Raw genomic sequence first — 20294 nt, 5'->3', positions numbered from 1 at the left:
GCGTGCGCGGCTCCTGGGGCTGGGGGACGGGGGACGGGGAGGGGCTTCCTGTACTTGTTTTTAGATTATTCTTTTTTTAGCCCACGTAAAACTTTATTAAACACAACAACAGTGAAATATTGACATTACTATTATTATCATCACTATTATTATTATCATTATTATTATTTTTATTATCATTATTTTTTTATTATTTTTTTGTATTTTTATTATTAGCATTATTTTATTATTATTATTATTATTATTATTATTATTATTCATTTCACGGTTTAAAAGACTGTATAACTTTTTTTGTTTCTTTTGTTTATTATTTTTGTGTTTTTTTGAGTGTTGATTTCATTTTTTATTTTATTTTTTTGTATATATTTTTTTGAGGGGGGGGAAAGGGAGGGTCATCCTAAATTATTATGTTAAAATTCAGTGATGCTAACCACTGTGTGACTTAACACAATGAACGTATTGTTAATTTTCTTTTTTGTCAGGTGGAAAAGAGCCAGACTAGAAAATGTAACCAATACCACTACTGTGGCCACAAAGTTAGCAATCCCCTTGCTTATTCTGATTTTAAACAATTTTTGGTTTAGGAAATAATCTAGAAAAAAAAATGAGGATAGGTCATGGCCACTGGCCTAATAAAGGAAGATTTAAACATAGCGTATATTAAATACCATTTAATACATAATTAGCCTATCAAAATTACATGACCGATATATTTGACCCACAAAATGGTAACAACCTTAATATGCAGTCATATCAAACGCCTTCTCTAAATACATCCGCTGCTCATAAGTATCGTTGTGATTAATACATCCATTGCGTTACAGTACCTCCCAAATCTTTAATAGGCAACAGTGAATGTTTTTGTTGTAGCAGCTGTGCCTGAATTGAATTCACAGGTCACCTGGTTTGTTTTACCGTACAAATAAAATATGGAGCTAATTTATTGCTAACATTTAAAATGGGAAGAAAGACAGAAACTTTAATTTTAGCTATGTAAATGGTGGAGTGGGTGTAGGATGGTCTACACACCATCAATACAGAGCTCCTAGAAAAGAGGGGCATTATCATAGAAAATAGGGACATGGAGAATTGTGCCAAAATAGTGACTGTCGCTCCTAAATAGGGACACTTGGGAGGTATGGAATTCCTAAATTACTGAATTGAAAACAACTAATCTTGGCTACACATGTTGCCTTATGTAGTTGTAAAAATGTCTAAGCTGTCAACGTTTTGGATGAGGTCGGTATTAAACATGATTTGGTGGGAAAGCTACAAAAATACTGTAGAAAATGATATCTTTATGGAGCTCCAGGCTTTTCCATTGTATTACCACTTTTCTATCACATTTGTGTGTAACTGATTCTGACACACTCTAAGATGTAGGACAAAATTTTAACATGGAGCACAAACATTCAGGTTCAAATACTCCACCAAAGATGTTATTGTCAAATGTCGCAATTTATAGGGCAAAGTGATTGTCCTGCAGGTGACGAGACTCTTGGTCGCCATCTCCTATGACAATCCTACATTGAGAATCCATTTTAGTATTTGCCAAACCTTTGATCGGAAAGAGAAATTTAGATCTAAAATTGTGACGACAGGTCTGCATCTGATTGCTTGCATAGGTGATATGTTGTGTATATTATATCAAAATTATAGGTCTTCATGCCGGTGAGATCCAAATAATACCCATCACTGGGCATGTAGGTGATGCTAATCGAGTTAGATTTATAAATCTCACACAGTGCACTCATAACCTTACATGAATGGTCAGTGGATCCGTTACATAGCTGAGGATACCCACCACATTCCGGCCACTCTACCCGAGTGACTGGATCTGATAATCCTGGCTGAGCCATTGTGCAGTCAAACAGCATAACACAGCAAAGCTCTTAAACCCAGTGCTTATCCCCCTTTACAGCAAACGTACAGGACACAGAACAGATGCACAAAGACTGGGCAACCTAGGCTAACCCTCCTAGGGACATACAGGAATATCTCGCGGCTAAGTTAAATGGACACCACGTGAGCTCAGAGACAGTTTGGAGTAATTCCCATGATCATTCTTGAGTGTATTTGACGTAGGAAATCCAGAAGTGATTAGTAGAGTCTGAGGCCAATTTTACACTTCTAGGGGCCTTCAGACTGGCCTTATGGTGTATCAAATGGAAATGGAACAAGGAGGATACCAGACGAATATGGAAAATAATCAACTTTTCTTAAAATGGCCTGTACATTTTCAAATATTAGTTATCAGGAGGGAACTGGACTTAATTGAGCTGGGCCCTCAACCCCTCTGTTCCTGTGCGTCCAACTTGTCTGGTTACAAATACGTGTCTGTTAGTCCACCCATTGTACAGCGCTACGGAAGTTGTTGGCACTGTATAAATAATAATAATAATAATTTATTTTCTGACATGACTTGACCTGCGACATTTGTCACCGCAAGGGTTAAATGCAACTGTATGCCTTTAGTGCTGCCCATTTAAACACTTTACCTATAAAATATGCACATGGTAATATCCCCATCACAATACTGTGAATCCCAATACGTTTGGTTATGCTTAGGCATTATTTTGAACTAATTTCGCAGTTTATGATATAGGATTAGAATTTAGATATAGGCAACATTTGGCACTCCAGATGTTGTGAACTACATCTCCCCTGATGCTTTGCCAGCCCTATAGTTTTAAGAACATTATGGGCGATGTAGTCCACAACATCTGGAGTGCCGAAGGTTGCTACCCCTGGACTAGATCATTCACGTCATGTGGATGGCGCGCTTGGATCAAATTCATTTCTGGTAGCCATTTTGTGACAGTCACATGCCATCTCTAAGCAAGCTTACCTCTATTACGTTAGCAAGCACAACATATAAATAAGGTGCAGATTTAACTAAAGCTGTTTATGTCATTCTTATGTTTGTATTCGAGATGTTGTAGATGATGTGCAGAAATTACCTTGTTATAAACTATATTATATTAAAATTAAAATTGGTCTGATTTTCCAAATGGAGAGTAAGTAATGTCATGTGTGTCATTTGGATCCCTGATTTTTTTTTTTAACAAAAATAAAATAAAAAAAAGGTCAAGAACAACTGATATGTAGAAACGTAGCACTTAAATATTTCTACAAATATACAGCGTAGATCTTACTTAATGGCACAAACGTGCTATTCATTTTTAACAAAATAGTACACAGACACTTATAAATAACCACAAAACCCTCCCGCACAGGTCCTCATTTCCCCCCGTATAGTCATGTTGACTGTGTCCTATCTGTACACGTGCATTAAGCAAACACACCCCTCTAATTCCGCATCAGATCATTGGTTGGAGTGCATGTGCCTGGATTGCAGGAGGGGGGATAACCATCGCTGTATGAGCTTTGGTCTGTGTTATGGTGTTTGACTGCACAGGGGCTCAGCCAGGATTATTGGAGTCAGTCACACGTGTAGTGTTCCCAGCAGGTGGCGGGTGTCTTCGCCCATGTAACCAATGCACGTGTCCCCTGCAGTGTTTAACCCTTTCCCTCCAGCAGGGACACCCCTTACATGCCTATGTAAGCATACCAGTAGGCGAGCATGTAGAATACCAGCAATGAATGCAAGGAAGCATGAACACAACATTGTAACATAACAAACACTCATCCAATATACACACACAACTTAGCAACGCAGATCGGCGCTGGTCACACAGCTACCTCTCCTTTTCCACGTGCAGAAAATCTAGCGCATTATTTGTGCCAGGGAATGAGACCATGGCTCCAATGCTAATCTCTGGGTAAAGGGGGCAGGCAGAATGCCAACATAGGCGGATAGTAACATATCAACAGCTGGCTTTAACTCTCTACCACGCCATATGACAAAGAGCATCTCAGGCTTCTACCACTTACCCCCAGACATATTAAATTGTACCTACTAGGCTGGCATTAGGAAGGGTGTATGCATCTGTAGTTTTACACATTTATTTATTAACCCATTTTTTTTATTTTTTTACACGTGACTCTTTGTAGGCAGCAGTGTAGTGTTGAAATGATTTAGTTAGGAGTCGATAATAGTCTTGGCACACATTTTAAGCTGTGTAAGAATGTAGGTCACTAGACTGCGGGACCGTACGCCCAGCTGGCACATTAGAAAAGAGGGTCTTTATGCATTGCGCAGATGGAAACACTGCAGAGGAATTTAAAAATTATGGGGGGGGGGGAGAGGGAGGACAGTGGGGGGTGAAGCAGCTGCCAGCTCATTTATATTTCCCACGGCTGGGCAATACGTCAATTATTTAAGAATAGCATTGAATACACATCTGGGATATCCCTGAACTTCTATTTCTGCGAGCAATTAGGAGGCTTGCAGATTCGCTGATCCTGTAGGACTTATTGAAAATACCCATTAATATTTAGACATCTGGCATTGTCATTTTAATTTCACTCTGTAATATTTACAGATGGAGTAGAGGGCCACCCAATTAAATATTTATTAGAAGGGTCTTCAAATGTATTACTGGTAAGTCCCAAGTAGCACTAGAAAACTGATGAACATAATGTGCTCAGCAATAGTGTGATGCTTAGTGCATCATGGATGGATGGATAGATAGATAGATAGATAGATAGATAGTCAAATTTAGGCTAACATTGCCTGCCATTTTAGCTGACATTTTGCAATTGTTGTTTCCTATTAGGAAGAGGTTAGTGAATAAACCCTTTAATATCCCATGTTCTACAAATGTTTCTCAACCCATGGGTTAACCGTCCCAGTGATGTCTTACTTTAGTACCCCAGTTCTCTATGAACAAGGGGGGGGGGGAATTAATCCCCCCCCCCCCATTGTACAGCGCTATGGAATTTGCTGGCGCTATATAAATAATAAAATAATAATAATAATAATTAATCAAAGTGTTGTGTTCACCATCATCGGAGAAGTAGTTCACAAAGCATCTGAGGGCTACAATTGCCATTTTCAAAATACTACCTCTATGTGGGGTACCACTTTTCCCAAATTAGCAAATCTCATTAGCGGGGAACTATATAGCTCACATCTGGTGCTGGCTGAGCATCATGGGAAATGTAGTTCATAAACATCTGTGATGCAAAGTGTGGCCACCATTACTGCGGAGGAATCGTTTGTTTGAAAAGTAATGGGAGTCCCAAGATGGAGAAGGGGTTAAAATATGGCACCAGCAGACCCGCCTGTTATTCAACAGCCGTGTTTTGATTCTCACACACACATATGAGTCAAGAGAGAAGTAAAATCCTGAACGCGGCGCAGTGAGTCCAGGCGGAGTCACATGGCCCCTGCATGTGACAGCGTGAGACACTTCCCTGTCACACAGCAAGGCCTGCTGCAGAGACATGTGCAGGGGGAGGCGTCACGAGGAGGGAGATGGTGACTGCTCAAAGTCACTTTGCAGGAAATGCTACATCACGTTGGGAGGGAATTCAGGCTACAGAGACCATTAGATAGCTATATACACGTTCACGCGGCCTTTTTTTGTGTTTTCTGTTTTTGGAATGCACCCTGCAGTATAGAGAGACAGCCACGGGCATTCTCCCAAATAAAGCATTGCAAGAGAGACAGACAGACAGATGGCAGACAGACAAGAGAATAGATCTATTGATTTATTCAATTGTACATATGTAGTCTACAATAACGTTACTGGACATTTATTTCCTGCAGTGCAGACATTAAGAGTTCAGCCCTATTCACCTACACATGTGGCTAAATTACTATAAGGGTTATTCAATAAAGTGTGAATTTTCAGAAATTTAAAGGAAATACTAAATAGGACAACATTTTGATTTGAAGTGCTAGAGATGTATTGTTTTGTTGTTTTATTTTTGTTGTTTTTTTACAATAAATTTTATAAAGAGCACTAGAGTCACCCAGACCACTTCATCTGAATAAAGCGGCCTGGGTGCAGTGGTCCTGTCATTTTAAGCCTGCAATGTGAAATATTGCAGTTTTTTTAGAAACTGTAACGTGTACATTGCAGGATTAAATCCACTTCTAGTGACTGTCTTTCTGACAGATAGACAGCCATGTGATGCTATGGGAAAGCTTGGACGGCGCTCACCGCGCATGCGCATCAGGTCCCCTGTGCTCCTCTATAAGCAGCATTTGATTGGACTAACTATGGAGGAGGCCATGCTAAGAATTGTAAACACTGCCTTTTCAGAGAGCTATTAGAGCTTCCTGGGCTCGGTCCTGCAAATATTGCAAGACAGACATGCAGCGTCTCTACACGCTGCATTGAGATTTATTGACTCTGTGATCTCTATAGGGCGTGAAGATTGGCACAGTGCAGCCATTGACGCGCATGCGCACTAGGCTCCCAGTGCCTCCATATAAGGAAGCATTAGATTGGCAGGATTGAAAATCTCAGGCAGGGAAGAGTAATAGGAAAGGTAACATTATAGTGTTAGGAATGCATTTTGGTATTTCATACGCTATAGTGTTCCTTTAAAACAGGATTCTCCAAACTCTGGCCCTCCAGATGTTGCTGAACTACAACTCCCATGATTCCCTGGCCATTGATTACATTCAAATAGTCATGGGAGTTGCGGTTCAGCAACATCTAGAGGGCCAGAGTTTGGAGAACCTTGCTTTAAAGTAACACTCCAAGAACCATAATCACTATGGCCCTTTGACAACTTACCTGGGGTCCTCCAGTCATCTGTCGCTGCCCCCTTTTCAGAAGGAAGCTCCCGCACTGAGCATAGCCCAACAGTGCCTGGCTTTGCTCATTGGCTTAGATGACACTGTCAGCCAACGTGCGTGGCCCTGCGTGGCTCGGTTTTGCAGCTACGGGCACCCAGCAGGATCCAGGTAAGTTGTCACTTAGTGTGGAGATTTTAGGTTGGTTGTAAAAGCTAATGAAAACACCGTAATACAAAAATGAAAATAAGTGAGAGAAAGTTCCCCACTGAATCACCTGCTAATAAAGTCCTCCCATTGTGTTTCCACACACCTGTGGATTACCACACCCAGTGACAAACACAGAGAGTCACGTGCAGCGCTAACCAGAGCACATCGCTGCTAATATGGGTCAAAGTGTTAATGGTGGCAGTGATATAAATAATAATAAATACCTCTTACAGATAGCACCTGTTACTTCATCACTTGTGCAATCAGAAGGTCACACCCTATATACAAACTCAGCATTATCTGAACCTGTGTTTACAATTTTGCGGTCCAAAGGTTGCACTACATTAAAAACATAAACCCAGCACTGTCTGAGCCTGTCCTGATAATCTGCGGTCAGTAGGATACAATACATTATATATAAATCCAGCACTGACTGAGCCTGTCCTGATAATCTGCAGTCAGTAGGATACACTATATTAGATATAAACCCAGCACTGTCTGAGCCTGTCCTGATAATCTGCAGTCAGTAGGATACACTATATTAGATATAAACCCAGCACAGTCTGTGCCTGTCCTGATAATCTGCAGTCAGTTGAATACACTATATTTAATATAAAGCCAGTACTGTCTGAGCCTGTCCTGATCATCTGCAATTATTAGGATTCACTATATCTATTATAAACCCAGCACTGCCTAAGCCTGTCCTGATAATCTGCAGTCAGTAGGATACACTATATTTAATATAAAGCCAGCACTGTCTGAGCCTGTCCTAATAATCTACAGTCAGTAGAATACACTACATTAGATATAAACCCAGCGCTGTCTGAGCCTGTCCTGATAATCTGCAGTCAGTAGGATACACTACATATTAGATATAAACCTAGCACTGTCTGAGCCTGTCCTGATAACCTACAGTTGCTAGGATACACTACATTAGAGATAATACCTCCAAGTCAATGGCGTTACCACCCGCTCTACCTCTAAGGTTCGCTGCCTAGGTGTTCTCTTTGACTCCGACCTCTCCTTCACCCCTCATGTCCAATCAATCGCCAAATCCTGCCGCTTCCATCTCAAAAATATTATGCGCATCCGGCCCTATTTAACGCCTGATACGGCAAATGTGCTTGTCCATGCTGCTGTCCTCTCTCGCCTTGACTACTGTAATCCGCTTCTCAGTGGTCTTACGTGTTCCCAACCTGCCACGTTACAGTCTGTAATGAATGCGGCGGTGAGGCTCATCTTCCTGTCCGCCCGCACTTCCCACGTCTCCCCTCTTTGTTAGTCCCTACATTGGCTTCCCGTAAGATATAGGACTCAATTTAATATCCCGACACTTGCTTACAAATCTCTATACAATGCTTGACATGTGCACAGTCGTCCTTGTCGGCATATGCACAAAACCCCCCACCACATACTTAATTATAATAATGACACTGACACCTGGGTTTTGGCAAAATTATATCACAGCTTTTATTTATTAATTAACATAGAATTATAAAGGTCATTGTCACACAACAGGCCCACGTTGGCCTGCACAGTTTACCACATTATTTTACAATTTAACCCCTTGACAATGACCCACCCCAACGTAACATCATAACATAATACACCAACATTGTAACATATTAGCTTAATCTGAAACATGACCATTGCCACCGAAGGGCATCAACCATTGCCACCAAGGGCACCATCCATTGCCACCAAAGGGCACCACCAGTGTAGGGGCATACCGAGACACCCCTACACACCCTGGTTCGGAGCTACCTACGAGCTTGAACCTACCAAACCAGTCCAAAGGCCTACCTATTAGCCCTGAACTCCAAACTGTCCCCCCTCTCACTCTTTTCTCCCCCCAACTTTACTCTCCATCCCCCGCCACAGCTCAGAGCTCGACTCCTCGAGATCCTGAGCGACACCCCCCCCCCCCCCAGGGAAAAGATTGCCCGCTGGAGGCCCTCCTGGAAACCTAGCAGGAGAAAATCTAAGCCCACGTCTGAGAGGTGAACCCCATCCCGCCTGAAATAGCCTGGCAGCATATCCTCCAACTCTCTGTGCCTAATTACAACCCCCCCCACTCGCCTCACATATGCCGCCATGATTTTGTTGACCTTACCCTTAATTTTCGCCACCGCGGAGGGGTTCCGCGCGTGCCGCCAATAAAACCTCGGAACCATTTCCGACCACACCACTATAACCCCTGGCACTAACTCCTGCAACTTGTCTACATCCCTCTTCATACTTTCGATCAAAACCTTCTGCGGCAATGACCCCACATCATTGCCTCCTGCATGCAGTACCACAATGTCCGGGACCTGGCCCAACAAAATTTTACGAAATACCTCCCCACAAATAGCATTCCAACCCCAACCCCGGTATCCAAACCACCGGAGTTGCACCGCGGAACTTGGAAAGCCCAGCTGTAGACCCCGATGTCGAACTGCAGCTCTCCGATGTGCCCAGTAAATATATGAGTGGCCAACCACCCATGCCGTCCAACCTGTAAAACATAAAACACAATTCCAACCGTGACACAACATTAACATAACAAACCCCTCTGAACCACCCATAGGCCTCACACCAACTTGTCTGGCCTAACATACGACCTGAACCGCAGGGACTCCCACCTGCCGATCCTTTTCACCCTATCATCACCCAACCCCAGCCTCGCCGCTTCCGTAGCCGCACCAATCCTGAAGGAATGGGTCCCAAACTGCCTTGGGTCCACTCCCAACTTGTCCAAAACCTTCCGCATCACCTTGAGGAACTGGAACTTCGACAGCGAAGAACCATCCTCGTGTCGAAAATATGAACCTCCGGCCGCCGCCCGGACTCCGTGGAAGGCTGTGGCGCACTTGACTGGGCACGTGCCCCCACCTGGGAGCTCCCGCAGCGTAACCAAGGTCCCCTTACCCATCATGTCCGTTTTGGACCGCCTCAAATTGATCACCACCTTGTCACTCCACACCTCCACATCCGCTGCCTGAAGCCCCCCCGCCCCTTGGCGGTTGCTGCTGACCAGCTCGCTGATCCGAAACGCCCCGAAAAGGCGAAACTAAAAACCACAGAGAACAACAGAACTTCGTAACTCAAAAAACACACACCGGGCAAGGCCCCCACAATCCGTTGCAGCAGCGCAAACGACACCGGCCTCCTGGAGTCCACCGACACTTTCCCCCTCCTTAGCCCTTTCAGTGCCTGCCTCACCAGAAAGTGTTTAGTGGCGTCCTCCCAACCATTGAATTTAAACAAGAAAGCTAGCGCCGCCAGCTTTCGCCCTATCACCGCTGCTGAAGATCCTATGGTAACCGATCTACACACAAGCCACAACAGCGTGTCCAACCGGCCCTCCCGCGAGGGCTGGCCCCCCGACTGTTGCACCAAGTCCTCCCATTCCCCCCACACCTTACTGTAAGCCGTCCATGTAGCGGGGGCCAGGGAGTCCCGTATCAGTCCACCAAGCATGATGTCCCGAGCCGCCACATCTCTTCCGGGCAAGACATCCCCTCCTCCTGTGCGCCCGGCGCCGCCTGCCGAAACCTCTCCCACTGCGAACGAGATAACGCATCGGCAATCACATTCAACAGACCGGGCACATGCCGGGCCCTAAAAACAATATTGAAACGCATACACAACAATACAAAACGGTGGAGAAGCCGAACCACCGGGATAGAGGACGCTGACAGCCCATTCACTGAGTCCACCACTGCCATATTGTCCGAAAAGAAAACGACCTTCTTGTCCCGCAACTGCGGACCCCATAGTGACAGTGCTACGACCAGCGGGAATAACTCGAGGAATGCCAAGTTGCTGATCAGCTGGCTGACCCTCCACTCCATTGGCCAAGTCCCCGCGCACCATTGCCCGGAGAAGTAGGCCCCAAACCCAACGTTACCTGAAGCGTCCGTGAACAGCTCCAGTTCCTGAGACGAAGCCACCGGCTCCCGAAAAAACACCTTCCCATTAAACTCCCGCAAGAATTCACCCCAGACCTCCAGGTCGGCCTTCATGGCCGCCGAGACCCGGATAAGGTGGTGCGGGAACGCCACCCCCGCTGTCGCCCGGGCCAGGAACCTGTTAAATACCCTGCCGACTGGGATCACCAGTTAAGCCGGCCTAGCAGCGACTGAAGCGCCCGGAGCGTGACCTTCTTTGCTCCTCGTACCTCCGCCACTGCCTGCCGCAGCGCCACCAACTTATCCTGCGGCAGCCTACACTCCCCTTTGATCGAGTCAATCTCCAAGCCCAAGAAGCTCAAGCACGTCGTGGGACCCACCGTTTTGTCACCCGCCAGGGGGACTCCAATAACATGCGCCACCCATTCCAGAGTCCTCAATCCCCTCCTGCACTCCTCCGAACCGGGAGGCCCGACGCACAGGAAGTCATCCAGGTAATGGACCACCATCCTAGTGCCCGCTTCCAATTTCACCACCCATTCCAGGAACGTGCTAAACTTCTCAAAGTATGCGCACGATATCGAGCACCCCATGGGTAAACACAAGTCCACATAGTAAGCCCCCTCAAAATGACAACCCAGCAGGTGATGGCACTGCGGATGGATTGGTAAAAGGCGGAAAGCCGCCTCAATGTCCGCCTTAGCCAACAACGCCCCCCGTCCCGCTCGCTGCACCAGACTCACCGCCTGATCGAACGAAGCGTACGAAACCGAACAGAGGGCCTTGTCAATGTCGTCGTTGACCGACGACCCCTTGGGGTAGGACAGGTGATGTATCAAGCGGTACTTGCCGGGCTCCTTCTTAGGAACCACCCCCAACGGTGAAACCCTCAGATTAGGTAAGGGGGGCTCGCTGAACGGCCCCGCTACCCTTCCCAACTGCACCTCCTTAAGCAACTTTTCCCTAACCACCCCGGGAAATTCCCCGGCCGACTTCAGATTGCGAAGCCGTGGCACCCCGTCCCGATCCCGAAACGGTATTACAAACCCCTTAGAGAACCCCTCTTCCAACAACCCAGCATCCGCCCTGTTAGCGTATTGCTTTAGCCAGGGCAGCATCGCGCCGACTTTCACTGGCGTTGCTCCCAGTGGCAGGGGACGCGGCCGAACCTCTGCCCGCTGCGGGAGCGGACTTCCCCTTCTTAAAGCATCTGTGGAGGCCGTGAGTTCCTCCGCACCCTGAGCACTCGTGCTTAAAGCGACAGGTGGCCCCCCACTTGCACTGCCCCTCGTTGAATGACCAACAGTAGCCCCGTTTCTGGTTGGCCGACACGGCGGTAGAAGCGCCCGTGCCGGCCCCGGACTGAAAGGGGGACGCTTTTTGCGCCATCATCAATTTTATCCAGAGCGGTAGGTCCATCTGGTCCCACCGCATCCCCGGGTTAGCGGCCAGGCGCTGACGAAATTGCTCGTCGTACCGCCACCATGCTAGGCCCCCGTACGTCCTATATGCTTCCCAAACCCCGTCCAGGTAACAGAAGAGCTGCGAACAGCGCTCCGCCGCCTTCTCGCCCATCACGCTGGCCAAGATGCAAAAAGCTCTGAGCCAGTTCCCAAACGTTTTGGGAATCTTCCTGTACCTCCGTTTCTTTTCCTCCTCCTCCTTTTTTGCGTCTTTTTTATCCTCCTCCTTGAGGTCAATGTATTCCTCAAGGGGGAGAAGCGAAAAGAGCTCCACAAATTCACCTTTCCAGATCCTCTCCTTCACCTCGGGCTTGAGGTGACAGCCTAAAGGACCCGCAAACGAAACGTGGACGTTCTGTCTCGCCGCCTCCGGGACCCCCCCAAGCAGATTCTCACCCTCGGTCCCTACACTGGAAGCCTCCGCCGCGGGGGTCGCGCCCCCGCCTCCGTCTACACCGGCCCCGGAAACCCCGGCTGGACTAGACCCGAGGACCTTCCCTTGTGGAGCCCAAACCTGACTACAATCCCCTTCCTTCCTATTCCCCTCACCCCAGGAATCAATCAACTGTCTAATGCCCGCTAAAAGCTCCCCCGGCTGCTGAAATGACAGTGCCTCACCTTCCGAACCCCTTGCCGCCGAAGGCCGTGGAGTTGTCATCCGGCTCTGTGCGACCTGCCCCAAGCGTGCAGCTGCTCCGGGCCGTGGGCCTGTGGCGCTGGGTCTCACCCGGTCCACGGGTGACCTTGACGACTCCTGTCCTGCTGCCCGGTCCGCCTCGCCCGCCGGCGACCGTCTGGAAGTCCTCGCTGCGTAGGGTCGCGCCCCCTTGGCGGGTGACTGTCTGCGAGACCTGCAAGGAGAAGAAGACATCTTGGGTAGGCTGGTCGTAGGAACCCTGCCCCGTCCTCCCTGGGTCCAGTCACCCAACTCCCTTCTATTCGTCCGCCTTCGAGGGGTAAGAGCCTGCGCCGCAGTCCGCACTCCCTCCGAGGAACTCCCACTCCTGGAACTATCGTCCCGCAGCGTCCGTCCCCTACGCCTGGTGGGGGGCAACCCACGCCGCCCCCGGGTGTGGACCTCCCCGCAGGGGCCCCTGCCGTCCGACTCTGATCCCCTCCGGTGGTCGCTCCGCGACCTGTGTCTCCTAGCTGCTTGCGCTCCGGCCCTGCGGGCCTGCCCTTTAGCGGGCGCCGATCTCCAGCGCTGTCCCTCGCTGGCGCTACCGTCCGTCAAGTCTCCGCTTTCCCGACCAGCCTGACTACGCCCCCGGCCTAGTCGCACGGGAGACCCTGGTGAAGCGCTGCGCTCCTGCCCTCTGACTGGGGACCCCCCATGGCGTCTCGCAGCGCTGAATCTGTCCTGTTCCCTCCGAGCCCTAGCAGTCCCCTGCTTACCACCTGCCACCCTACCGTCACCAACCATGCCAGTACCGGGACCCACCCCCGGGGTAGCCCGTGGGCTAGTAACTGAGGGGGCAGTAGCGTTGGAGGGCGACTCACCCGGGCGATTTGCAACCGTGGCTCCTGCTCCTCCAGCAGCACTTCCAGCACTCCCGGAACCTGCTGCCAAGCCTGCCGTACCGCTCCTCTTCCGTCCGCTGGCCTGCGCCTGCAATGGCCGCTTCCTCGAACTCCTGGCAACATCAGAAACTTCTCCGTCCCTTCCTGTAAAAGAGGACACAAAAACCGAACGTTCGGCAGTTTTGCTGCCTCCACGTTCGGCAGCCGAACGGCCGGCAGTAGAGCTACCACCACGCTCAACCCCCGAACGTTCGGCAGTGGACTTGCCTCCCCGTTCGGGAAACGAATGTTCGGCAGTATTAGCACCTCCACCTTCGTCTCCCGAACGTTCGGCAGTTTCGGCCCATTCGCCAGATCTCCTACCTCCACGTTCATCTCCCGAACGTTCGGCAGTTTCCGTCCGAACAGCGATCCGCCTACCTCCACGTTCGCTCCCTGAACGTTCGGCAGTTTCCGACTCGGTTCCTGAACCCGCGGCCTGCGACTCTGGCCTCGCCTGACGGCCGTTTCGTGCTGCCACACCGCGACGACGCCCGCGGCCGGTTCCACCGGCGGCCTGCCCGCCAACCGCCTCACTGCCGCCCCGACGACCTCTGGAGGGGCTCCTCGGACGCCGGGAAGCTGGAACCACGCTGGGGCTCAGCCTCTGCGGAGGCCTTGTTCTCCTCACCGGCCTCTGACCCTGGGAGCTACCAGATCCGGACGGCAGAGCATCACCAAGATGGTCCCTCAGCCACTCGAGACCTCTCTCCTGCACAGCAGCCCTGACTCCTTCCAGCCAATCTTCCATCTTCCTGACAACCTGCAGAGGAGACAAAAGAAAACAAAGCCACACAAATCCTGCTACAACGAACAGGTAAGTGTAACTTTGGATTAAAAGTGCCGTTAGACCTAAGATGGCCGCTACTTATACCCCCCTAGTAACTCCTCCCCACTCCATGTCCTTAGACCAGCCCCCAACTACTGACAACTAGCTGCCTGCCTCCTGGCAATGTCAAGGCCCATTCCCCTTAGCTGCGCTGCTCCATGGGCTTCAGCACCGACCTACCTATCCTCACTAATACACAAATATGTCCCGTCTAGGCCCCTACACTCTGCCGGAGACCTACTTCTAACCTCTGTTCGTACGCCTACCTCTGATGCTCACCTTAAAGACTTCTCTAGGGCTGCAATGTTTCTATGGAACGCCCTTCCCCTCTCTGTTAGACTCTCACCCAGTCTCCACTTCTTCAAAAAATCTTTGAAAACTTACTTCTTTAGGAAAGCATATCAATTAAACTGTGAACAGCTTTACCTTCCCGCACCCTGATTCGGCTCCTAAAATTGTCATCAAAACAAAACACTAAGCCCTCAATGAATACTATCCTAGCAACCTACTTTTCTACCCTACCCTTACCTATTGTGTAACTTTATCCCACTCCCTCTAGCATGTAAACTCATTGAGCAGGGCCCTCATCCCTCTGTTCCTGTGTGTCCAACTCGTCTGATTACGAATACGTGTTTGTTAGTCCACCCATTGTAAAGCACTACGGAACTTGTTGGCGCTTTATAAATAATGATAATATTAATATAAACTCAGCACCGTCTGAGCCTGTCCTGATAATCTGCATTCAGCAGGATACAATACATTAGTTATGAATCCAGCACTGTCTGAGCCTGTCCTGATAATCTGCAGTCAGTAGGATACAATACATTAGATATAAACCCCGCACTGCCAGTCCTGATAATCTGCAGTCAGTAGGATGCACTATATTTAATGTAAACCCAGCACTGTCTGAGCCTGTCCTGATAATCTGCAGTCAGTAGGATATACTATAGTTAATATAAACCCAGCACTGTCTGAGCCTGTCCTGATAATCTGCAGTCAGTAGGATACACTATATTTAATATAAACCCATCACTGTCTGAGCCTGTCCTGATAATCTGCAGTAAGTAGGATACACTACATTAGATATAAACCCAGCGCTGTCTGAGACTGTCCTGATAATCTGCTGCCAGTAGGATACACTACATTAGATATAAACCCAGCATTGTCTGAGCCTGTCCCAATAATCATCAGTGAAAGTGCAGTTTTTGTGTAAAAAATGCAAAACACAAATATGAACACTAACTTTGCCCAGGATTTCTGTAGCTACTAAAAAAGACTGGACATACCCTATTCTGAATACCCTGGTGTGACAAACGTTCTTTTCCACGTATGTTTGCCACAAACTCCTGGAGGAGTGTGGAAGTTGGCCTCCTGTCCACTGACTATGGTCCAGGTCAGAGACCTAGTTCGAGAGTTACACTGGCCAGTCGCCATTAGCAGCTTTCCCTCGGTGCCCCTGGTACGGCACTTTTCCTTCTCATGAATGGAACCGAACACTAGCAACCTGGCGGACGTTCGCATGAACAAATCCACGAATGGTCCTCAGCAGTACTTAGCCGCGACCGCTATGGAACTAGTTTCGGCATGAGGACTTCGTGGTTCCCGGTCACCTCAGTGGTACTTAGCCGCGAATGTTCTGGAACTGTTTTTGGCTAGGTGACCTTGTAGTTCCCGGACAACTTGGTTACTGTATGTTTTTATTATGTTTTGGGGTACTTTTATGTTTTAATGTTTTGGCTCTCTGTTCCTGGGAGATAATTAACTTACTGGTCTTTAGCACTGAGATCTTTGGGAGGGGCTTTTATTGTATCAATTGAAGACCCCATGCTGTGGGTGGTGTATATAAGCAGGCAACTTGGCCTAAATAAACCAGTTCCTTTTCACCCTTCACTCAGTCTGGACTAGTGTTTGGGTGGATCAGCTATACTCTCTGCAGGAGAACTCAGTCACTTAAAGGGATTCTCTAGTGCCTGGAAAACAAACCTGTTTTCTGGGCACTAGAGAATCCTGGAGTGCCCCTATCCCACGTCGCTGAAGGGGTTAAAACCCCTTCAGACACTTACCTGAATCCAGCGCTGATGTCCCTTGGCGCTGCGTAAGGCTCCGCCCGTTCTCCTCCCTCACCGGGGGAGACCTAATGTGCATGTGCGCGCATTAGACCTCCCAATAGGAAAGCATTATTGAATGCTTTTCTATGGGGATTGCGGTGACACTGGAGGTCCTCATGCATAGTGTGAGGACGTCCAGCGTCGTTTAGACGACCAAAAGTCGTCTAAGAAGCCGGAAGTCCTTCTAGTGGCTGTCTGGTAGACAGCCACTAGAGGAGGACTTAACCCTGCAAGGTAGTTATTGCAATTTATAAAAACTGCAATTATTACACTTGCAGGGTTAAAGGTAATTGGAGTTGGCACCCAGACCACTTCAATGAGCTGAAGTGGTCTGGGTGCCTACAGTGTCCTTTTAATGCTGTACCCAGGACGGGAAGCGACAGAGAGACCTCAGCCAAGTTGCGGCTAGGGGCTGAAGCACTACGGGTGTCCCAGTGGCGAGCTAAGAAGCGAGCTTGATGGAGGTACCCAGCCGGGGTACAGGGAGCTCCGTCAAACCTGGGTTGTCTACTTTTGCAAATTGTATGCCATGGTGGTAATTCTCATTCCTGGGCTGCCGCACAGTCCCAAACGCAACAGCAAACCAATCTAGCAAATATCAATGTGTAATGTACTGAAATGGTCAAATGCTTTATTTGACCCTGTAACTTTCCAAAACACCATAAAATCTGTACATGGGGGCCATCGAGAACATCGTTGTATGCGTGGAATATCACAGCATACACATATATGTGTTCTATTGTAGTAAAAGCAAATATATGTGCTGTATTGCAGTATTATGACATACACTGTTAAAATGCTGTGCAGAACTTGGAAAATAACATTTATTTTAATTTCTCTCGTCTTTTTAGATGGTTTTTCATATTAAATTCTGTTTCATATATAAATATTTGATGTGAAATGAAAGCCCTTGAACAAAATGATATATAATACGAGTGGGCGCACTTAATATAAAAGGGGTAAATTGTGGTTGAACAGACACATAGCTCAAATTCTAGGATTTGTTTTGGTCAGAACTTGGACAATTGCCTCCGGCCTTAAGGGGTTAACAAGGTACGGTAATACAAAAATAAGAAATCATAATTCTCCCACCTAGATACACAGATGTTTATTTACTATACAGAGAACAATGGTAAATTGAAAAGGGAATGGCCAAAATAAAAATAAAGCAAATACTGAGGTATAGGAAGATCTCTACATATCAGATACTTAGAAGTAATAATTTCAATTAACCATGTTTTATTGAATGAATGGGATTATTTTTTTTATTTCATTTTTTGAAAGGAGCCAAAAGGATTTTTTTGTTTTGTGATTCAATATTTTTTTTTTTTTACTGATGTAATACAAATGGAAAATACAAATTGTCAGTGGGTTTGAAGAAACGTTTAGAGCAGGATATGTCATCACATATTGTTAATCATAAATAGGAGTGTGCTACCTTGTTTTGGGCAAGGCCGGATATCCCATTAACCAATACAGATATGTCACATGTTTAGACATCAGTGTACAAAAGGCATGCAGCAATGCTGTGCATTCAACGTGCAAGAAATATTTGCAAATACGCTCGATATTCTGGGAAAGCAAATCTATCGCTCTTGGATATTTAGTCACGAAGCTATTTTACAAACCTGTTTACGCCAGCATAATATAAACATTAGAGTGAAAAAGTCACCACTGAAATTTTTGCATAACTGAACAGCTGAAATCAGTCATTTATTAATTTTTTTCTCTCTGCATGTGCATTATGCTCTCTGCATGTGCATTATGTTTCTCATTGAAGTGGTTATAGTGTCTTCAGTCTCCTGAGGCAGTTATCTAACTTTAGGATTGTACGCTCGTTTGGACAGGGCCCTCTACGCCTTCTGTTTCTGCATGTTATTGTGTTTTGTTACAAATGTTGTCTTGTTTTGCCTATGGTACAGTGCGTCGGAATACGCGTCTGTACTGTCCCTTTTAGAGCTTTTAGTAGCTCGTAAGGTGTGATTGTGTTTTTGGCATATCTACTAAACATCTGCTTGTCATTGTATATTTTTATTTTGCGGGGAAAAAAAATCAAGCTTAATATTACTGTGCACACGGAGACTTCTATCACCTATATGTATGTACATACGTATGTGTAATCCGATTTAGGTGTCTGCGTTTTTTCTCGTGCGGTTTATCAATATTTTCTTTTCATAGTGCTGCGCAGTATGCTGGTGCTAAATAAATAATTATATTTGTAACTTCTGAACCAAAACTAAACCTAGAATTTAGGCCAAGTGTTTATTCCACCTATATATAATAAGGGTTACCATCTGCTTTTAGAAGTGGTCATGGTGGTACGAGTCTGTATATGCAACTTTTCTATTTGAATCATTGCACAAAAATATGGCTGACATCAGCGCGCACAGCCAGTTGAAGACCGACATACAGAGCTTTCCTGTCTGCCCCTGGTTAAATGGTCCAATCAAATGCTTCTCTGTGTAACAAGTCAGTAATTACGGCCTTATTGAGTAAAAGAAATGTTCACAAAAAAAAAGGTTGGCGTAACCCTGTAAGTGCATCCATATATATTATTTTATTAAAGGATATAAAGGATATAAAGGATGTTTGCTTTGAAAACATTACGTATGAATGAAATGTTGAAAAAAAAAATTAATAGGAAAAACAAAAAAAAACTTTTATCACAGTTTTGCCTATAATACAGTTTACGCATCAAGTGCAATTAACAAAAAGGTGCTCAAAATAGGTTTACTTATCAGTCATGGTTTTTAAATGCTTCATATTTCTCGGATTACTATTGATTTTAATAGTTATGGGATACATTTTTCAAGGAGTTAGTTTTGGTTTTAAAACTAAACCTTCTCAAAATTTGGTATGCTGAGACTACGACTTAAAGGAACACGATAACATGTATTCCTAAAACTATGGTTGTAACATCACTATTTAGGTGACCGCCCCCCTTATAGCCCATTAAAAAAGTGATTTTACTTCCCTATTTTCCGGTGCCGTACCGGTCTTGCCGCGGCTGATAATCAAATTTCACAATCTCAGCCAATCCAATGCTTTTCTTATAGAATTCAACATTCAGCGTTTAGGAAAAAGCTCTAAAGGCTGTCTGAGTGACTGCCACTGAAGATGTTCCAAGGGAGCAAGGCAGTGTTTACATTATAAAAACCTGCAGGGTTATGTGGTTGTTGTTCTGGTGACTATAGTATTCCCACACTATCCCTAACTGTACATGAACACGAACCGTACGACACCCCTAAGCCTACACTGATGCTAATTCAAAACTACATAAACCTTAAAGGACCACTCTAGTGCCAGGAAAACATACTCGTTTTCCTGGCACTAGAGTGCCCTGAGGGTGTCCCCACCCTCAGGGACCCCCTCCCGCCCGGCTCTGGAAAGGGGAAAGGGGTTAAATCTTACCTTTTTCCAGCGCTGGGCGGAGAGATCTCCTCCTGCTCTCCTCCTCCGATCCTCCTCTTCTCCTCCCCGTCGGCTGAATGCGCACGCGCGGCAAGAGCTGCGCGCGCATTCAGCCGGTCACATAGGAAAGCATTCATAATGCTTTCCTATGGATGCTGGCGTGCTCTC

The sequence above is a fragment of the Pelobates fuscus genome, chromosome 6 (genome assembly GCF_036172605.1).
Source record: "Pelobates fuscus isolate aPelFus1 chromosome 6, aPelFus1.pri, whole genome shotgun sequence".
Lineage (NCBI taxonomy): Eukaryota > Metazoa > Chordata > Amphibia > Anura > Pelobatidae > Pelobates > Pelobates fuscus.
Note: the sequence above shows the minus strand (reverse complement) of the source record.